Below are 19,952 nucleotides of genomic sequence, written 5' to 3'. Positions count from 1 at the left end.
AGGCACTGTTCTTAGCACTTTACCTCTGTTAACTCAGTTTACACTTATTAGCCAGAAGGTAGCTCAACTAGTGATGATGGAGCTAGGATTTGAACCAAGACAACTGGACTCTAACCCAAAGGTCTAACTTGGTCTGATGGTCCCTACCACTGGCAGTAGGGATTCCCAGTTCTCTTCAGTGTGTGGCGACCTCCTCCAGGTTCCCCTTTGCTGCTTTTTTTTCCTCCTCTGACTCTCCTGCTGTCCTCTTATCCTTTTCATTCTGTACCCTTATCTCTTATCCTCTATTTTTCTTTTATCCTTATCCCTGAACTTTGGGCTTGCTCTGAAGATGGTATATACTGAGGAGTGGGTGTAGGGAGATAATAAATTACCCACATTCACACAGTTGGATTGTAACAGAATTAAGATTTGAGTCTAGGTCTGTTTCCAGAGCTTGTTGTTTTCCCCATGCTGGTTGTTAAAATACTGAAATCTCTCTGTACCTCTTGGTGGATGGCTACTGTTCCAAGTCTCCCATGTGACCCTACCCCCACCAGCCTGGCCTGACTTGCCCCCTCCCCAGGAACCTCTAGATCTGCCCCACAAGAGATCTGCCCATAAGCCAGCAAGTAAAAGGTTAACGTCCAGTCCAACGGGGGCATCAAGGACCCTGCTCCAGCTTAGAGGCCAGCTGACAGGTCTGTATTTGTGCCCTTGAGGTACCTCGGCTCTTAACCATACTGCCGTGTAGTATCAAGTACCATGCTGAGTACTGCTTAACATCACTAGGGCAGCTCAGGATGAATGAGAAAATAACTTCACAGTTCATTAATGAAACTGCCATTTGGGATCAGATCAGAAACACTGTGGAAGCTTAGCTGAATTCATGGCCTCCCTTGATAAAGTATAGGATGAAGAATGTTGCATCTGGACAGATGGATTTTGTGCCCTCTCCAAGACTGAGGCTAACAGTTTTTTCTCAGCTACTACCCAGTCTCTGCTTTCACTACCCAACCTACCCAAGCCAACCATGCCAGGGCCCTCCTTCCAGGCCTTCAGCCCCTGGGGCTCTGCTTAGAAGATCCTCTGCCCCTTCCTACCACCCGCCACGCCTCCTACCCCGCACCGGCTCCTACCGCTGAGGATCCTCAGGCCTCGGAGGCCCACAAGGCTGCTGTTACTTTTAGAATCATTTCTACTGCATTTGGGCAAAAAAGATTTTTTGGTAGGGCCTGGGGTTTTGAACATCATTTCTAACATTCTTTCTTTGGAAAAGGCATTCTGTGTTTCAAAAAGCAGCTTATAAATGAACTTTTCTAAAAGCAAGATAGGGTTTTTTCTTTATTTATTCTAGAAGGAAACTAAGTTTGTCCAGTATGTTTTCTCCTTCCTCAAATCCTGTTGATTCCTTCCGGCTGCTTTGTGGTTGATGATAAACTAGTAGATCTGTTACCTGTGCTATCTATTTATTCCTACTTTAAAGCCATACTTTCCCCAGTCTTCAGAGATTCCCTGTGTATTTGTTAGGATAGGCTGACTAGCAGTAATATGTGGAGCCCAAGATGTCAGTGGATCACTCAGTAGAAGTATAGATCTTGCAATCCGGGTGTGTGTGCAGGTTGGCAGGGTGACTCACCTCCACGAACTCATTTGGAGATCCAGACTGAGATCTAGGGTTGCCTGAGCATTGCTATCCCAGTCAGTCAGAGGAGGAAAGAGCCCAGAGGGGAGTGCCCGGTAGATTTTTAGGGCCATGTCCACACTCACATCATCATGGCATGCATCATTTCCTTTCCATCCACGGGCCGGAGCTAAATCAACGGTCACACTTCACTGCAGCGTGGGGATTGCAGTCTTGCTGTCCATAGAAAGGAATGACCTCTGTACCTTGTATTTTTCATAACTTTTAAACTCACCAGGCAGTTCCAGTTGTAAATGTGTCCTCCTGAAGGATGTACCTAGGGGATGCGTCACTGCAGGGCTATCACTTTTGTTTAATTTCAAAAAGTAGCCTTGGTAGGGAGGGTATAGCTCAGCAGTAGAGTGCATGCTTAGCATGCCTAAGGTCCTGGGTTCAATCCCCAGTACCTCCATTAAAAATAAATAAATAAACCTAATTACCTCACCCCTAAAAAAAAAAAAAAGAAGAAGTAGCAGCCTTGGTAACACAGCCACGCTAGGAGGAATGTTTATTACCCCTCTGGATTAGGCAATTCCAAAGCGTGGACCAGGTGGGAGGTTAGGTCCTGCATGTGGACATTACTCACTCCGAGTACCACCATGCATGCAGTGGGAGAGGCGCCAGATCTGGGCCAGCCAACACTGACTGGTCATATGACCTTGCGCAAGTTACCTGTCTGAATCTCAGTTTTCTTATCTAGATCAACTAGTAAATATCTAAGGTATTTCAGTGTTTTAAGATGGCATAATTCTAAGAATTTCCCCCCTGGGGATCCTGTAGGATAATCAGAATACAGCCACAAAGTTTGGAGAGCATTTTTACAGCTTTTTCAGCCATTTAATCATGAAAGAAAGATAGAGAGAGGGAGAGAGAAAGGGAAGGAGAGAGAAAGGGAGAGAGAGAGAGAGAGGGAGAGAGAAAGAGAAAGAAAGAAAGAAAGAAAGAAAGAAAGAAAGAAAGAAAGAAAGAAAGAAAGAAAGAAAGGGAAAGAAAGAAAGAGAAAGAAAGAAAGAGGAAAGAAAAGAAAAAGAAAAGCACCACAGATCATCAAGGTGTTTGTTGTTTAAATGCTATTTATGAAGCAAAAGAATTTATCTGGAGCCAGCCTAGTTGAGTGGTGAATAGCTCAGAGGTCTGCAATCACATTAAAATGTACTTTTGACTTTAGCAAGGGCTGAAGAATACCCATCTGGTATAACACATGGATTCGTTCACTCTGGATGATTTTAAACTGCCTGTCTACACTGGACTTGACCCTCTGGGGGTATGGCACTTGGAGCCTCACGTCCACCAGATATAACTCTCACCCCTTGGAGTGAATTCTTCATTGATACTGTCTCTTTTAAGAATAATATTACTTCTGAGCAGCCTTATATATTGAACCAGTACTACTGAAGTATGGGAAAAATATATTATCAGTAAAACAAATTTTTGTTTCTAAGGTGTAAATAGAAAGGAAGCATTTTTGGGGCAAATTATGTTATCAACTGCAAGGAACAGTGTATTAGGGTGCATGTAAAAACTTCTATAGGCTTTGGCCTGGAAAGGAGCAGGCCAGGCTATTGAAAAAAGTACTGAGTGCTCATTTGCTCAAACCATTGGGCCAAAGGCTATGTTAGTGTTCAGAATATTACCATCAGCCTGGGCTACCTAACATTTGCTGATCATCTGAATATTATGTCATGTGGCATCTCAATGGGACAGGATCTAAGTTTCTGGACTTTACTTGGTAGGACTTGGGGCAAAGGAATGAGGGAAAGGGCTGGGTTTGATAACAAAAGTTGTGGTATTATTATTTCTCAAAACAATTTTTTAAACTCTGAATCCCCAGTGTATCACACTGCATTAAATATATTGCCTCTTACTGGGCCTACACCCACAATAAGCTAAATGAATTGCCAGAGAACTGTGGCTGACAAACTCCCTGATGCATAGAATTACTAGGATGCTGTTTAAAATGAGAGATTTTCAAACCCTTCCAGTATTTGGTGCAGATGCAGAAAGTCCAAGGCAAGGTCAGGAATCTAATTTTTAACAAGCTCTCCAGGGGACTGGGCCAGCTTGAGAAACTCTACTGCAGGGCAGTGGTCCCCAACCTTTTAGAAGAGGGGCACGTTGAGGGGCACCACGAGGAGGAGAGGTTCTCCTACTCCAGGGCTAGGGCAGAAGATCTAGGCCAACATCTAGCACAGCAAGATGTGGCTTAGAGCAGGCCCTCCATCAATGTTTTTTGATGGAAATAAAGTTACTTTGAGGAAATGAGAACATCCTCTCTCAACCCTGGGTGGACAGGGAGAAGCAAATCATTTTGGAAGACTACTGAGTGAGCATGGAATTAGAGCAGGGGAGGAAAGGGGTTTAAAATTTAATGCCCACTGCCCTCCACCCCGGCCTGGCACAACTCTGTCTGTTTCAAGATCAATAGTTGGTTGATCTTGTCTTTGGGATGGAAACCTTCTGAGGTCCAGTGACTTCAGGAGAACCTAACGTCAGTGGGAACAGTCAACTTACCTGTCCAGCTTTTTCTAGGTTTCCCAAGGGAGCCCCCCTCTTCTTCTGATCGTCACAATTTTCCTTTAGTCACATTGATCTTGCAGCCTTGGAGCCAGGCCAACTAGTGGTCTCTTTCTATTGATTATGCATATCTTTAAATCTAGTGGATCTTGAAGATTCTCTCTTAGGGGGCTTGTTGCCTGAATTGTAATCTGACTGTACAGATGGTAAAACATGCAACTGATTTAATAATAGCCTTTTAAATGAGTAAATATACACATTGGTTATCTGCCATGTTAAAATGTTAAAGTTGGTGCATTGTAGAGTAGAAGAAACAGGTTTCAAGTTATTGAGTGGACCATGCATTGTGGACCTCTAATGACTGTTACTGACAGGGATTTCTCATCTCCTAGTGGAAGGATTTATTATTTTAAGATGATAGAATAATGCCAGAAAGACCAAGTTTTAAGTCTCAGCCTACCTTTTTTTTTGAGAATAAAGAAGGAATTTATTAGGTTATACTGATATAGACAACAGTGGGCCACACAGAACAGAGGTGCCTGTGTGAGCCTCAGCCTACTTCTTAGAAGCCTTTTTTTCTTTTTTTTTTTTTTTAACAAGACAATCTCTCACAGCCTCAGTCTCCTTCACTGAAAGTGAGTTTAACAGTTACCACTTTGCTTAGTTGTTGGGAGAGTTAAAACCAGACACATGGTCTGTTTTAATGCAGTGTCCGGCACATGGCCGGTGTGGAAAACATGGCAAATAATGGAAAAAAAAAAAAGGGACCCACATCAACTTTTGACTTGTAGTGGTCAGCTGTCAAAAAGGACATAGACCAACACAATGCACGGAATATGCTACAACTTGAGATGCGCGAGGACCACCTCAAAGGGCAGGTGAGCCGCCTCCTCGCTGCTCAGGCTTACAAGTGACATAAAAGCGGCACTGGGAGGAGCAGGGAGAGCCGGGCCATCTGTCAGTTCCATCCAAGGAACTGGTTATATTGTGAGCTCTGATTAGACTTAAAAATGGACCCGGGCAAGAACTCTTTGAGCTCTGTTGACCATCTAAGGATGGGAAGAAGGTGCTGGGCCATGAGAATCTCACTCCTTGGGAGCACCTGTGCCTCGGGAAAGTGGAGAAAATCACAATGCAGAAATGTATGCCTTTTATACTAAAGACTGACCTGAGTGAGTGCTTAAAGCATTTTCGAGTTTTCTGCAACTTTCATGGGGTGGGTTCAGATTCCACAGGTGATGTTGGTGAAACCTTTTACTGTCAGTGACCCTGGCCGTGTTAGGAAATGCCTGAGAGTTGTGAAAATTCTGAGTGGTTTGGCTGTGTTTTGACAACAGCGTTTCAGCTGACTGGTCTGGTTTTTCACTGTTTTGCTTCCATGAGGATCGGGGCAGAAAATGAGAACAGGATAATGCCGAAAGTGAGTGCCCGACTAGGGGTGAATGATTCACAGACCTAATTGCTAATCCATCTAACATCTATCATAAGTAATTAGACCAAAAAACAAAAACAACCATTTAAAAACTGCTTGAGATATGTAAATTTAAAGGAACACCGAGTTATCTATTTCATTTGTGGTTATTGTGCTTGAGAGTCAGGGCTGGGGCAGATTTTTTGCTACCAGCAGAAACGAGGAATTGAGAAATCAGGAACAAGTGTTCTTTCTACCCTATAATAAAGGGCCTGACTTAGCAAAACAACAAAAATCCTACTTTTGCACCACCAAGAATTTTCCCAAGTTGGGTGGGACCCAAAGAATGGCGGAGGGGATATTTCATGAAACTAAAAAGAACTTTGCTGAATTAAGATTTTCTCTGCCCTTATGTTGATCACTCACATAAGCAAAGTTAGAACTTGTATTTTATATTTAAACAATGCTCAGTCTTCCTGGGCACTCCTGACTTATTAAAACAATTTTTTTAGACACCGTCCTGCACTTGGGGTCTTCAGTTTTTCCACCTGCAATGTTTTGAGCACCCAATGAAGCAACCATATAGGAAGAGTAGATGTGAAATGCTAGTGAGGGAGCCTTGACGATTTGGAGGCAGAATAACTTACACTCTATGTGCTTCTAATCTAGTTTGAGAGATAAGATGTAAACAGGTTAAAAGTTAAATAAGAATAATAAAGTGAAGAAACAACCTAAAAAGAGAGAACACGTCACTGGGCAGCGTATGATGGATTGCCCAATAGAACTGCCTGGGCGGTAAAGCTTTCACAATTCGGAGTTGGGAGAAGACCCCGTATGTGTCTACTGGTGACGTGCTGGCCAGCTCTTGGGTTTTTTTGTGTGTGTGTGAAATTCAAGACTCATTCATTCATTCATTCATTTATTCAGCAGAGGTTGACTGAGCTACTAGGAGATGTCAGGTGCTGTGCTACATGCTGGGCATACAGAGGGGAGCAAATGGACAAGGGTCCTGCCCTCGTGGAGATGTTTGGTGGGGCTGGCCAGACAGTGAACAAATAAACTCACAAGTATTTTATCACAGATTGTGATGTGTGCTATGAGGGAAAGCTTACACTGAGACATGAAAAGAGGGGAACCAATCTAATTTGGGGTATTTTGGGGGAAGGCTTCCCTGAGGAAGTAGCATTTAAACAGAGATCTGAAGAAATGAATTCATGCCATCTTTTTGATGAAATGAAGACACTGCTGGTCCAAATTAAGCTGCATTTTTTAATTTCAACAAATAATTAGTTTAGAGGATAGAAATAAAGGCCGAGACATAATTTATAGTTGTTCAGCATTCTGGACATTAGGAAAAAGTCTGTTTGTAATGAGCATATGCTTACACACACACACACACCCTTTCTGCTTACACATTGTCTCGCTCACACCCCACCCACAGCTCTCCCATCCCACTCGATAGAATAATTCTATAAATGCATGTGGAAAGCTCATCCCAGATTCCTAGCAGGTCTTCCTCAAGGTTTCCCAGAAGCTCTCGGGAAGGTGCTCAGGGAGGTGAATGTTTTGATCACCAAAAGCTTTGTCTTCCCTCTTTCTGAATGTGGCCATGACTTCCCAGGAAGTCCACTGTGCTTGGATTACTGTCCCTGAGCCCCCATTTAGCTGGCATCACCGGTGGTCCAAATCAGTCTTCATGGATGACAATATAAGTCTGGCACCGCCATTCACTTTCTGAATCCTATTTCCTGGAGCCACATCAGAAAAATAGTTGAGGCAGTAACTGCTTTTCAGATCATACCGATATCACTGATTACAGAGACAGGATAATGTGATGGCCGCCAGCACAGCCTGCAGAATCAGGCCGCCTGGATTGGAATCCCAGCCTGCCTGCGTAACTGTGGACAGGTTTCTTCTCTGCCTGAATGTGAATCTGAGACGTCCTCGCCTGAAACCTATTGGGTCAGATGTATTTTGGAATCCAGAATATTTCAGATTTTAGATAGTATGTTGCATATACTCTGCATTGCTTCATACCACTAGCTGGGTCTGGGGCAACATCCCATAATCAAACACATCACTGTTTCTTCAGCAGAACATGTGGCTTCTCATATGCTAGAAGAATAGAAATCTATAGAGTCTTGTTAGAGACTAGAGTCTAGATTTGGCTGCTAAATGACTTCTAAAAAATACTTTGTTTTCCAGGGTTTAGCATTTCCCTTACAGGTAAGGTGGATGACCTGGGAGGATTCAATAACAAGATGTATGTAAGTGCTAAGAACTGAAGGCACCTTGCAAGTGTGAGCTGTTAGCATGAAGTGTTTTTTTATTATAAAGCCACTGTATACTGAGTATAAGCTGAAGTTACAGTGTCATTTCCCTCTCTTCTCCCTCCCAACAAATGGGCCTTGACTGTGTGCCAGACACACTGCTAGGTGCTGCAGGACAACAAATAAGGACCAGACAAAGCTCCTGCCTTGCATGACAGTCACAGCACCTGTGGCCGGGGACACTGCCAGCTTTTTGTCTTTTTTTTTTAATGTTTTCTTTCCATATCCCACTTTTTCCTAGGTATTTTCCATGCTGGCCTATTTGAATTATGTTAGAATCAAACCAGCCCCCAGACAGACTATTGTGCCTGGTATGCTGTCATATATACCTACATACAGAGGACAGAAAATGATGACACATGACGCAAGTGACTGGAAATCGTTCTCGGACAGGAAGTTACAGTTGGGACAGTGATGAGAGGAAGGAAGTCCGCTCAGTTGAATGAGCACTTAGAGTAGAAGTGGGGACACTTGTTCCTCAGGTGCACTTCTTTGTGCCAGGCACTGTGCTGGGTCCTGGGATTGCAGAAATGAATAAGGCGGGCACTGCAGCCTTTAAGTGACGTGGTGTTTGCTGATGTTCACTGTCTCCTTGTGAGCTGGAGAATCCAGCTACCCTCTCTGAGCCTGTGTACTTATCTTCAAAACAAAAGGGCTGGAGTCTATGGCCCCATTTTACCTTCAAAAGTCTGTGGTCCTAGGGGGAGGGTATAGCTTAAATGGTAGAGTGCATGCTTAGCATGCACGAAGTCATGGATTCAATCTCCAGAACCTCCTCTAAAAAATAAATAAATAAACCTAATCACCACCCCCCAGATAAATAAAATTTTAAAAATTAGAAAAAGGAAAGAAAAGAAAATTCTGTGGTCCTGAAGAATTACTTAACAGCTTGTTGGTTCTTGTTGGTCAACCCCTGTCCATCACTCTGGGATTCAAGTAAAGGAGATGGGCTTTTGTTGCAATTAAGAGAGACTTGAGGGAGACCTAAGGAAGGATTTGTTGATTGTGATGGAGTGTTGGAACATATTTCATCAGGGTTTATTATCTTTCCAAGTAGGGATATTTCATTTCTCACATAATGAGTACTGACCAGTGTCTGGCTCTGTTTTAGAAGAGAAAGCTCCTTCTCTCATGGAGCTCACATTTCATTGGGGCAGAGAGATAATAAAAACTGATAAAAAATGAATACATAATATAATTTCAGGTAATAATAAAGGTATAGAAGAAAAATAAAAACAGGAAAGAGGAGAGAGAGTGCAGGGTTGGTGACTAGAGGGCTGTTTTCAAAGAGTGGTCTGGGAAGACTTCTTGGAGGAGGTGAATCCAGTCAGGGGGAGGAGCCAGGTGGGGAAGGCTGGGAAGGGAAGTCCCAGATTGGGGTGACCTTGAGTGCTCAGGCAGGGAGGTCAGAGGGAGTGAGGTGGTAGGAGAGAGGCAGGGAATGAAGTAGGGAGCCAGGCACGTCCGGAGGGAGCCCTGGGAAGGACTTTGGATTTTATTCTAAGTATGAAGAGAAGCCGTTGGAGGGTTTTGAGAAGGGAAGTGACATGATTTGATTTAAAAAGAAAGTTTGGTCTACCAGAATATGGATTCAGCAGTCATTTATCAGGAGTGAGTATGACCCTGGTGTAAATTAATTCAGTCCAGCCTGATACTACTGGATCTGGACTTGGTGCCTTTTTAACAACTCAGCAGTTGAAATGCAGCCTCTATGTCCATCTATAACAGTCTTTTCCTATGTGTTTCTCTGACAAAATGAAGATGCATTGCTTTCTAAAGAGAAAATATTATCATCTTGCGAGTTGAGGCTTGTGTCATCATGTATCTTTTTTAGTGCAACTTTTGGAAAGCTGTGCTATTTGCTCCTCCCTCCCTTCCTTCTTGCCTTTATTTTAAACAAATGCTTAATGTTTCATAAGACACCTAGATTCCCCGCATGCCAGTGTTAATAAAAACCAGTGTTTGGATAGTATTTGCTGGGTTGTTGTTACTGTTTTCTTTATGCAAAAATACCTTGGGAATATTGAGTAATAGTCACAGATGCTGGGACTGAAACTTTCGGTTCTGTTTTCTTCACCCTCACCTTGTTTGAGACAGATGTTTGCTTCTGATACGCTGATACCGGGTTGCGAAAGTGAAATTTAAATTGAGTTAAAGTGTCTCTTGAATTTGTCAGCCTCATACCATATGTATTTTGCTGCAGTCCTGTTTTCTTAGTTATTTAAAGCTCAGCTGTGACGCAAGCCCAGAATGGCCCGTGTCCCCTCTTGTGTGCAAGAGGCCAGCACACCCACTCTCAGTTACCTTGGGAAATATTTGTAGGCAGTCTGTGCTTGCAACCTAGACAGCTTAGTAACTGTCTACTTTTGTGCTCAGGAAATATGTATCAAAGCCACCAGAGGGCAGCTTGTCCAGTGAATCTATGGGTAAAATGTGCTGTTCTTTAGGCACAGGAGTAGGATGAGGACTTCTGACTTTTTCACAATGTTTCTTGCATTAATTAGGAAGCTTTTTCACATTCTCAGCCAGCTTCATCCATTCAGAGAGATGATGTTTTTGGAAATTTAAAGTTTTAAGGCAAATTCTTTCACGCAATTCTACTTCCCCCCCTTTTTTGGAATATTAGTATCCATTTCCCCTTGAATTCCCCGTTCCCCCATTTCCAGCCTTTCTATCTTCATTGTCTTTATTGAAATATAATTTATATATAGTAAAATTCATATTTTTAGCTATGTGGAACACATACAGCCATGGAACCACTGCCTCAATCAAGACAGAGAAATTTCCATCTCTCTAGAAAGTTCTCTTGTGCCCCTTGGCAGCCAGTCTCTCTCTGCAGGTCCCACATGTCCTTGGATCATTAATATTTGGAATTTTTTTTTACCTGAGACAAAGCATTTTATAAATTTAAAGTAGTGATCCTGCACAAATATTAGGGCCCTTTCTAAGAGGCTGTGGGAGAGCTCTGGAGAGATTAAGGAAATCGGAGGCAGCTCTTTCCCAAGACAGTTGTATAAGTTTTTACTCTGTGGTTGTGGTGATTGTTTTAATCTGGCTCCTATTCATGTTAACTGCGCAGTCAGTAAACATCCATTTGTGTTTTAAATGCTTTAATAATTGTTAATTTAATAATAAAGCTTAAGTACTCACTTGTATTCATGAGTTCAAGGCATCTTCTCTGTGAGGGTAGTGCCTTTATTATCCATATTTAGATGAGGAACCTGAGGTACAGTCATATGTGGCTTTGGAGAAAAAGGATGAGTAGAGTTAGTTTACTGGTGTGAAATGTAAGATAAATGAAGTTAAAAGCTTCTTCAGAAACACATGTTCTCAGTGATCAAAAACTCAGTGCCTCTCTTGATGCACGTAATGTCCTTGGGCAGTGTCACCATGGCCACGGTTGAACCATGGCAGTTTCAGTTCTGCATCCCTGACCTTGACCACCAGGTATCCCTATGTCTCCTCCTGGTTCCTGCCTTCATCTTCTCCTGTTGGGTCACCCTGCCTTTAGCCCCTCTAGGTTGTGGTCAGAGCGATCTTTTAAATATGCAAGTCAGGTAATGTCACCTTCTCTATTAAAATTCTCCAGTGGTTCACAGTGCAATAAAATGTGAGCCCCTCACCTTGTTCAGCAGCACATCCTGCTGCTCCCTCCACTGCCCACCTGTGGTCCAACTGGTTGCCATTCTCCAATGATTCTGTGCTGTCTTATGGTCCCCTACCTAGGAGCTGGCTGTTCCTTCTGTCTGGAAAATGCCCTTTCCTCATCTGTCATCCCTGTCTGCTGGGCAGACTGTTAGTCATCCTTCAGAACTTGGCTCACTTCTTATTTAATTAACCTTGATAGAATTGGAGCCATCTTTCCACTTTCCATTGCCTCTGTGTCATTTAGCCAGTGCACCATTGTTTCATAATGGTCTCGTTCCACGTCTGTGCCCCAGTAATCTGCACTGTCTTGGAGGAGAGCCGCTTTGTCTTTTCAACTTGACATTGCTCACCTAGCTCAGTACCCAGACTCCCTACCAGACTGTTACGAACCATGAAGGCAGAGAAGACGCCTTATTTTATCCACCACTATGTCCAGTGTTTGGCTTAGGGCCTGGCCTGTAGTAGGTGTTCAATGAATATTTGTTGAAAGCATGAATAGTGGGTGTTTTTAAATGTCTAATTGCAATGATTTAGCTCAGGAGTTGCCACTGAAGGGCCACCAGCATAATCAAGCCATGGATATAATTTATGTGGCCTCATAGTATTTTTAAAGTTTTAAAATTTGATGGCCTCTCCCATTTTCCACAGTCAACACCACTCCTGTCATTTTCCTCTTAGTCCGCTTCCTCATTTGGTACCTGCCTGGTCCTGGGATGTAAGGTTGGGGGTCCAGGCAGAGGGTAGTGTATTAGACTACAGGGGCTGAGTGGCTTAAACAAGAGAGAGCTTTTTCCCTCACAGTTCTGGAGCCTGGAAGTCCAAGATCAAGGCGCTGGCAGGTTTGGTTTCTTCCTGAGGACTCTCTCCTTGTCTTGCAAACATCCTCCTCACAGTGTCCTTCTAGGATCGTCCCTTACTTAGTCTGCATGTGAATGTGTTCAAATCTCCTCTTATAAGGACCCCAGTCATACTGGATTAGGGCCCACCCATCTGACCTCAACGTAACCTTAATTACCTCTTCCAAAGCCCTGTCTCCAAATACAGTCACATTCTCTGGTACTGGGGCTCAGAGTTTCAACACAGGGATTTAGGAAGGACACTATTCATCTCATAACAAGCAGGAACATGAACCCTCAGGTACTGTGGCCTCTGCCTTGTGTCTCTGTGTGTTTAGAGCACGTTAATAAAGGGGAACTCAGCAGCCACCCAAGAGAGCAGTTTGCTCACCAAGGCAGGATCTGGATGGACAGGGCCCACACCTGCTCTAACACCCCAGCTCCACTCTGATCACTGTGATCTGGATCATACTCATGATTCCTAAACAACCGACACACAGTTAAAAATGCCAGGTAGAAAGTAGGTGCTTTGCAGTTTGGAAATACACACTCTTTCAAATTCTTTTCACTCCAGAAGCTGACCTGTGGGCTGCAAATGGTCTTTGCCAATGGTTTGGTGGAGAGTCGAGGTAAAAGCCATATAATGACACGGCACCGCCTCTGTTGCTGTAAGCAAACAGCCAGGTCCTTTATTACCCTTGAAACCTGCACTCGTGATACAGGTTGGACTCAGAAGCAAGTCAAATGCCAACTTTCTGTGGGTCAAAGTTCCTTCAAGCACTGTACGTTAATCAAAAGCTCAACCTTAGTTAATTAGGTCATTGAGTTTGGAAGAACTTTGGAACAAATGATTACCTAATTCAACTGCAGGAGTTAATAGAACTGTGTTTTGTTTCCTAGAGGTAGGTTGTGGACTTGTGGTCTTTCTTGGAGGGGGCAGGACTGAGACTCTTGTGCAGTTTTATTCATTCTTGGCGGAGTAGTAGCATAATAAAATCTGCTGTATAGAGCTTAGCTAATCAGATGTATTTACTTAAAGATGAAGCTGAATGTTTGAGGAATATTATTCATATATGGGCAGAAAAGCCAGCTGCAAAGGGCTTCCAAAGATAAGGAAATATTTTAAACGCTAACAGCTCACAAGGCTTTAAACAATTTCACGTATTTCATTATTTACCCTAGAAGACTGCAATTTAATGTCCCTCTCCAGAAAGAAATTTAAATGAATTTAAATTTGAAGGAAGACCAGAGAAATTAGTAAAATGTCCAAGGTCACCCAGCTAGCAAGCAATAGAACTGAGTTTTGAACACCTGGGCAAACCCGTGAACTGCCCCCACCCTCCACCCCCTCTCCCGTTACACCAGCTCTGTATGCGTTTCCTCCTCTCTTCTTGTCAGACTGAGGGTTTTTTCTTTGAATATCCTTTAGCAAATATCAACCTGAATAGATTTGCAGGACTGGCGAAAGGACCAGACCTATATTCCTCCATGTAAGTGGGTCAGTGCAGATCTCTTCTACTGCCCAGTTACGTAGCTTTCCTTGTAACACACACACACACACACACATACACATGTAATAATCACGAAGTTTTTTCTTTTTTTGTCTTCCCCCCTCCCCTCCATTCCTGTTAGCAGTCATTAATTGCACACTCCTCGTTAGTCATCTCTGGGTCAACAGTGTTATCTTTTCCATTCCAGAGTTCGGGTAACAGAGGCACTAGAAGGACACCTTGCATCAGGTCACCTAGCAGAGACCAGCGTTCCTGGGCTCCCTGAAGAGGTTTGGTAAGTCACCTGGCTCCATCTTCCCTGTGGCTCAAATGAACATCATCCAGGGGTGGGGAAAAGTAGGTGAACCTTACCTGGTGACATCCAAATGTTAATCCTCTCTCTCTCTCTTTCTCTCTCTCTTTTTAAACCAACACATATTGTTTTTGCTTCTGGGCTTTCATTTACTTCATTGACTAGGCCAGAGTGGCCTGTGTGTTTGTAAGTGCCAGTGTCCCCGGAGGACTCCCACAGTCAAAAAGAATGACAGAAGCTATATTTGAATGACTTAGTGGGTCTTTTAATACTGAGTTTTTCCTATGTTGTTCACTGCATTTCGTCAACTCTAGAATGCAGCTCCCCCCATAATTTAGCATGTCTAAAGCTGGGGTGCATCTTATGGAGACTTCGATTTAGTGAAATATAGTATTCCTCTAATAACCCCCAAATGACCAGTGTTAGGTGCTTGCTACCTCCTATTTTTCACAGAGTGTAAGAGCCTTTAAAAACTAACTCTTTTTGGTGCCTTCATATGACGGTTTTGTGATGAGTAACCCTGGGACCCCTTAAGCAGTGGTGCTGGGGTTCAGAGCAGCCCATGTGAGACCACGGAACAGCTTCTTAGGCAGCAGATCCTAGCACCAGACACTGTTATCCAAAGCCTGGTTCCCTTCCAGTGCTCAGCATTGTAGGACTTACAAGTGAAATACTCTAAAATAGTAGTGAAATAATCTGTTTTAGAGTATTTCACTATTGTGTCCCCAGAATGATTTGTCAGCATCTATTTATGTGTGAAAGGGTCCAAATTCACATTTATGCCAATTACATGGATCAGTAGCATCTTTACAGAGTTAATGCCCCAGAATAGGCAGGATTCCCCAAGCCACATGGGCCTGATTTATACAGACTTTAAGGTTTGGAGCTCCTCTGTATTAGGGGACCCCATAGGTGATTGTACATTAATGCTTAAAATGGTAGGGGTACAGGTGAACCAGTTAACTGACATTTTCCCTCCACCTACTATGTGCCAGACTCTGTGCTAGGTAGTGGGTAATTAAGAGTCTGAGACAGAAAGGATTGTATTTCTGCCCCCAGGAACCCAGTCTAGTAGTCAGGGCACATATTAAATAATAAACGAGCTGTGAGTGGGCTGAGGAAGAATTGTAGGGAGTTTAAAACCAGAGGACCTACTCTGAATATCAGAGGAAGGGGTGACCACCAGGGAAGGCTTCTTGGATGTAAGTAGTGTTTTAACTGAGTCCCAGTGGAGAAAGAATGGTTTACTAGGCAAAGGGAGACTGGGGGCAGGTGTTAGTGACTGTATCAAATAAGGAGCAGCTGGAGAGTTTCAAAATGGTTGAGTGAGCGTCAGGTTCAAGAAATAAGCATGAACCTAATGGGGAAAGAAGAAAGGGGAAAGTGGCTTCATATGAACAGATGTCTGTCCTAAAATGCGGACTTAGTCGCATTCCTGGAAGAATCTTTAAAAGCTCTTAAGGATTTTTTCCTTTTGTGGTTTAGACATACATTCTTATTTCTCTATCAGCAGTATTTCCTAGAGCTGGATCCCAAGGCCTGTTTTCCTTCCAATCCTCTGAATTCTCCCCCAAATCTATGCTTTTAATTTGCCTCATCTACCTCTCATAGGAAGGTGATCAGCTTCTAGTGAGAGATTGTTTTCTTCAACAAATGTGTCCACTTTTCTTTTCTTGATAGCATCAGGGAAGGGTGATCATTGGCATAGTACATGATATCTCCACCCAAAGCCTGGATTTTTAAAAAATAGATGGTTTAAATGGAACGGACAGAAGCTGGCTACTTCACCCTGCTTCCACTTTGGACCATTATGAGATTCTCAGGTTTCAAATCTTCATGCTCTATGTTGACATTTTCTAGCAAGAGTGCTGCTGAGCTTATGATAGAAAAGGCACATTTCTTGAGGCACTTTGACTAGTAACTTAATTGACAGATTCAGAAATTCACACACGTGCGTGTACACACACACACACACACACACGGAACCACAGTTCCACTGAATTGACCGTCTCAAGCTTACTGGTTTCTTAGTTGTGAGTAAATTTGATATGGTTGTTTTTTAAGAGGTCTGTTGAGTATAGGGGCTCACCAGAGCAAGATAGAATTTTTAATAAGACTTTATTTGTTTAAAAAAAATTTTTTTTTTTTTTTGAGATTTTTACCTCAGTCTGAGGTAAGATTGGTCTGTTTTCCCCATACGGAAGGAGTAAGAATCACTGGCCATGATTGATACATAGAAATTTGAATTCTTAGGAACGTTTGTTGGCCTATTTGGCCAGTCCTCTTAAAAAAGTTAACATCTAGACCATTGCCTGATTTTTCTCAAGCCACAGGAAGTCTGTATTCCTCCATCAAGGTCTGGGCATCGGACGGTGGAGATTTCTAGGAAGGGTGACAGGGAAAAAATCACGGAATTTCTGATAGAAACTTTAAATAAAATGGTAAGACGTTTTGAGTGCTGACTCCATCCTGGTCATCATAGCTTAGATTTTCATTCCAAGTAAGTTAATAAATTAAGAAGTGGGTGTTGTTTAACCTGCAAGTTGAAAATGCAAGTTTTGAAAAAGAGGAAAACGTGGGTAACTAAAGATACTGTTTTCTATGGTAAAATGGCTCTTCGTGTTCCCAACTTGTAGGGTTCATTTAATGAGATCATAAATCTCTTAGAAACAATTTTTTTCAAAATCCCTAAAAATTACCAGAAGGTATGCCTTTTGGAAAATGACCTTCCCATCATTTTGTTTCAAGAAGGCTGACTGTAAGTCGAATAGGACGTGAGGTAAGCTCCTCACAGTCGGACCACTTGCGTGGTCCATATGAAGGAAATTAGCTGAAGAGCAGATACTCATCAAGGTAGAGCAAGTGAGTTGAAACACATTCTCTTTTGTTTACTCAAATACTGTTGGGGACCTACACAAAATGATCCCAGGCTGCTGATGGCAGTCTCCGAAGGCAGGTTCCAATTGTGTGACTTTTCTGCTTCTTCACCTGAAAATTGATAGTTTTTCATCACATATTACTTCCTACCATATATGTTGTGCCATATAACTTATTACTACACAGAGTGGGAAGGAAAAGGCCTGTAATTTAATTGGGTTCAAATGAATAAACCTACAAAGGAACCCCATAATGAAAGATTAAGCATTTACTTAAGAGGAAATTAACAATAAAACAGGAATGAATTAAAACAAGCAGCATCGCAGCTCAAACATTAATGGTGTTTTGGAAAATGCAGTAGAAATTAATTGTTCTCTTTTCTCATCTTTATCCTCATTTACCAGAGAGTAAACTCATCATTTTCTGGTCTAGACCTCTTGTCTCCTTTTCTTTAATTGCTGATCCAGTTCAATAAAAGTTCTAATTCAGATGTGGCGCCCGCTGGTGTTGAGAAATTATGCAAAAGGTTACTTTTGCATAGGCCAAGTCCTTTGCCATTTATAATGATCAGCGTGTACTGTCCGTGGTGATATAAGCTGAAGAACTGGTGTCGGAGTAAATAGGCCCAACTCACACTTAGCCCGTTGTGGATACCATCAACCAGTGGTTTCATAACAAAGCATTCCTGTAATTAAGATGATTCTGAGGTCTGTTTCCCGGGCCCAAGTGAATTTAGGAAAATCCAGTTTTCTTAAAGAAAAACTGGTTTCCACAGGGAGTTTGTGGCTAATCACAAACTGGATGATTCCCCCTTTTAAAATGATTTCATTCACAGGGGTAAAAGTCTCAAAGCACTAGTTCCTTTGGCAACCTGCTCTGTAATGACTTGCTATGTGCAAAACAAGCTAACTCATTTCCAAAACTGAAAAGGTAGAGAGGTGGCTATGGGCTGTGATTCAACCAACAACATAATGGAAGACAAGCGGATGTTTGCCTACAAAGGGAGGACTGTCTTCCTAAAAGGAAGAGGTTTGGTCCCACCAAGGACAAGGAAAAAGAACGCTATGGGCATTAACAAAATGTGTGGCTCTTGGCAGAATAATGATCAAGGGTGGCATTGTGCTTTGTAGGAGCGTATTTGGTACCGTGGACAGCATGGAGAACACTCCAAGGATATGAAGCTGACAATCTGTGGCTCATGTCAGCATCAGACCTTTAAGCAAGTTTCATGGGTAACACTCAAATGTCAGCCCTGAAATTCCCATGAACAAGGTCTTCACACTAGTCATTAGATATGCATCAAAGTTACACGCGTCTGAGGCTGCGCAGTGGTTCAGCAGATTGTCCCCAAGCATCCGCAGTTGCTGCATCAAGGGCAGATGGGAAGGGGATGTCTGAAGTTCACTTCGGCCAGACTCGGGTATCTCTGCTGCGAAGAAATAAGAGTAACAGAAGAACCATGGTGCTTTCGTCAAGAATGCCCTAAGCTCTGTGCCTGCAAAATGTCAGGTCCTTTTAAAACTAAGACCAACGCCAGCAACCTACCAGGGGTGTCTTAAAGCAAAGAATGAAGTAGTTATTGAGGAATCAGGCTGGGGTGAAGGGGGCAGGATCCAGACTGGTCTTAATCTAGGCATGCCAGTACCTGCTGACTTTTGGCTCCATCTGTGTAGTCAGTCACCAAGTGATTCTTAGAATCAAAGTATTGGAGTTAGAAGGAACCCTGAGGTGACAATGAAAACAAATGATAAATAATGATAATAAAAATAATGCTAACATTTATTGAGTGCTTACTATGTGCCAGGCACCAAAGAATTCCTTTACAGGCATTATCTCTTTGATTTATATGGCCTCATTTAATTTCTACAATAATCCCATAAAGGTATTAGGACTCCTATTTGGCAAATAAGGAAGCTGAGGTATGAAAGAATATGTAATTTGCACAAGGCCACACAGTTAAGAGTGCATGTCAAAGCTGGCACACACACCGCGGTTGGCCTGAGGCCAGAGTCTGTACTTTTTAACTAGGAGCCCCTTAGAGAGCTGAGGTAGCCTCAGAAGGAGGCTTGTTCATTGGCCAGAGTTCATGGACTGGCCAGAGTCCCCAGGGGTTCTGTCACACATGGTTCAGTGAACGTGACAAAAGGATGTATTGACAATGACAGATCCTACACTCCGGAATGGAAGCTATATATGGTTTAATATGCAAATTATAATGGCGTGGCAGGTTCTAGAAGTGCTGACCTACAGTTCTTCCTCACTAGGGAACTGGTAGCAACACTTCATCAGGGCAGTGAAGAGCAGAGGCAGATCTGGATCCCACGCCCCTCCCTGGCCCCTTGGGCTGTTCTTCCTCTGGGATATCTGCTGATGCTTCAGGTTTTAGTCATCTTGAGAACTTTAAAAAAATGTACACACGGGCCCCACTCACTGAGACCCTGATTTAATTAGTCTGAGGAGGAGCCCAACCATCGATATTTTTTGGAAACTCCACGATTGAGTCTCACGTACATGTTGTGTGGACAACCACCGGCTTACACTTTTGCTTATTAACCTGGTAAGTGGTTGTGTATTGCTTCTTCTTTTTCCTTCTGTGTGTGTGAATTAGGTTTATTTATTTGTTTTTTAATGGACGGACTGGGGATTGAACCCAGGACCTCATGCGTGCTAAGCACACACTACCACTGAGCTATACCCTCCCCTGTCTGTGTATTTTTTTTTTTTCCCGTGGAGCACTGTTTGCATTCTCTCCCAGCTCTTTTTGGTTTTGTTTTCCCCATGGTCTATGAAGATGGTTTGGGCCTTAAAACTTTTTGACTCTTAAGCAAAGGAACTGGATAGAGTTTTCCCAGTTCCAGGACAGGGAAGAT

At 42.8% G+C, this 19,952-nt stretch overlaps 1 protein-coding gene across 6 annotated transcripts in view; it reads left to right on the top strand.

Moving 5' to 3' along the window:
* RBM47 (RNA binding motif protein 47) overlaps nucleotides 1-19,952 on the top strand; it is a 214,140-nt gene that overhangs the window by 110,614 nt on the left and 83,574 nt on the right. For all 6 annotated transcript variants that reach the window (XM_032496501.1, XM_032496527.1, XM_032496492.1 and 3 more), the window contains one exon: nucleotides 14,101-14,187. The gene's annotated coding sequence lies outside the window, so the exon portion shown is untranslated. The remainder of the gene's footprint in view (nucleotides 1-14,100; nucleotides 14,188-19,952) is intronic.

The sequence above is a fragment of the Camelus ferus genome, chromosome 2, assembly GCF_009834535.1.
Source record: "Camelus ferus isolate YT-003-E chromosome 2, BCGSAC_Cfer_1.0, whole genome shotgun sequence".
Classification (NCBI taxonomy): domain Eukaryota; kingdom Metazoa; phylum Chordata; class Mammalia; order Artiodactyla; family Camelidae; genus Camelus; species Camelus ferus.
Note: the sequence above shows the minus strand (reverse complement) of the source record. Positions and strands in the feature narration are given on the sequence as shown.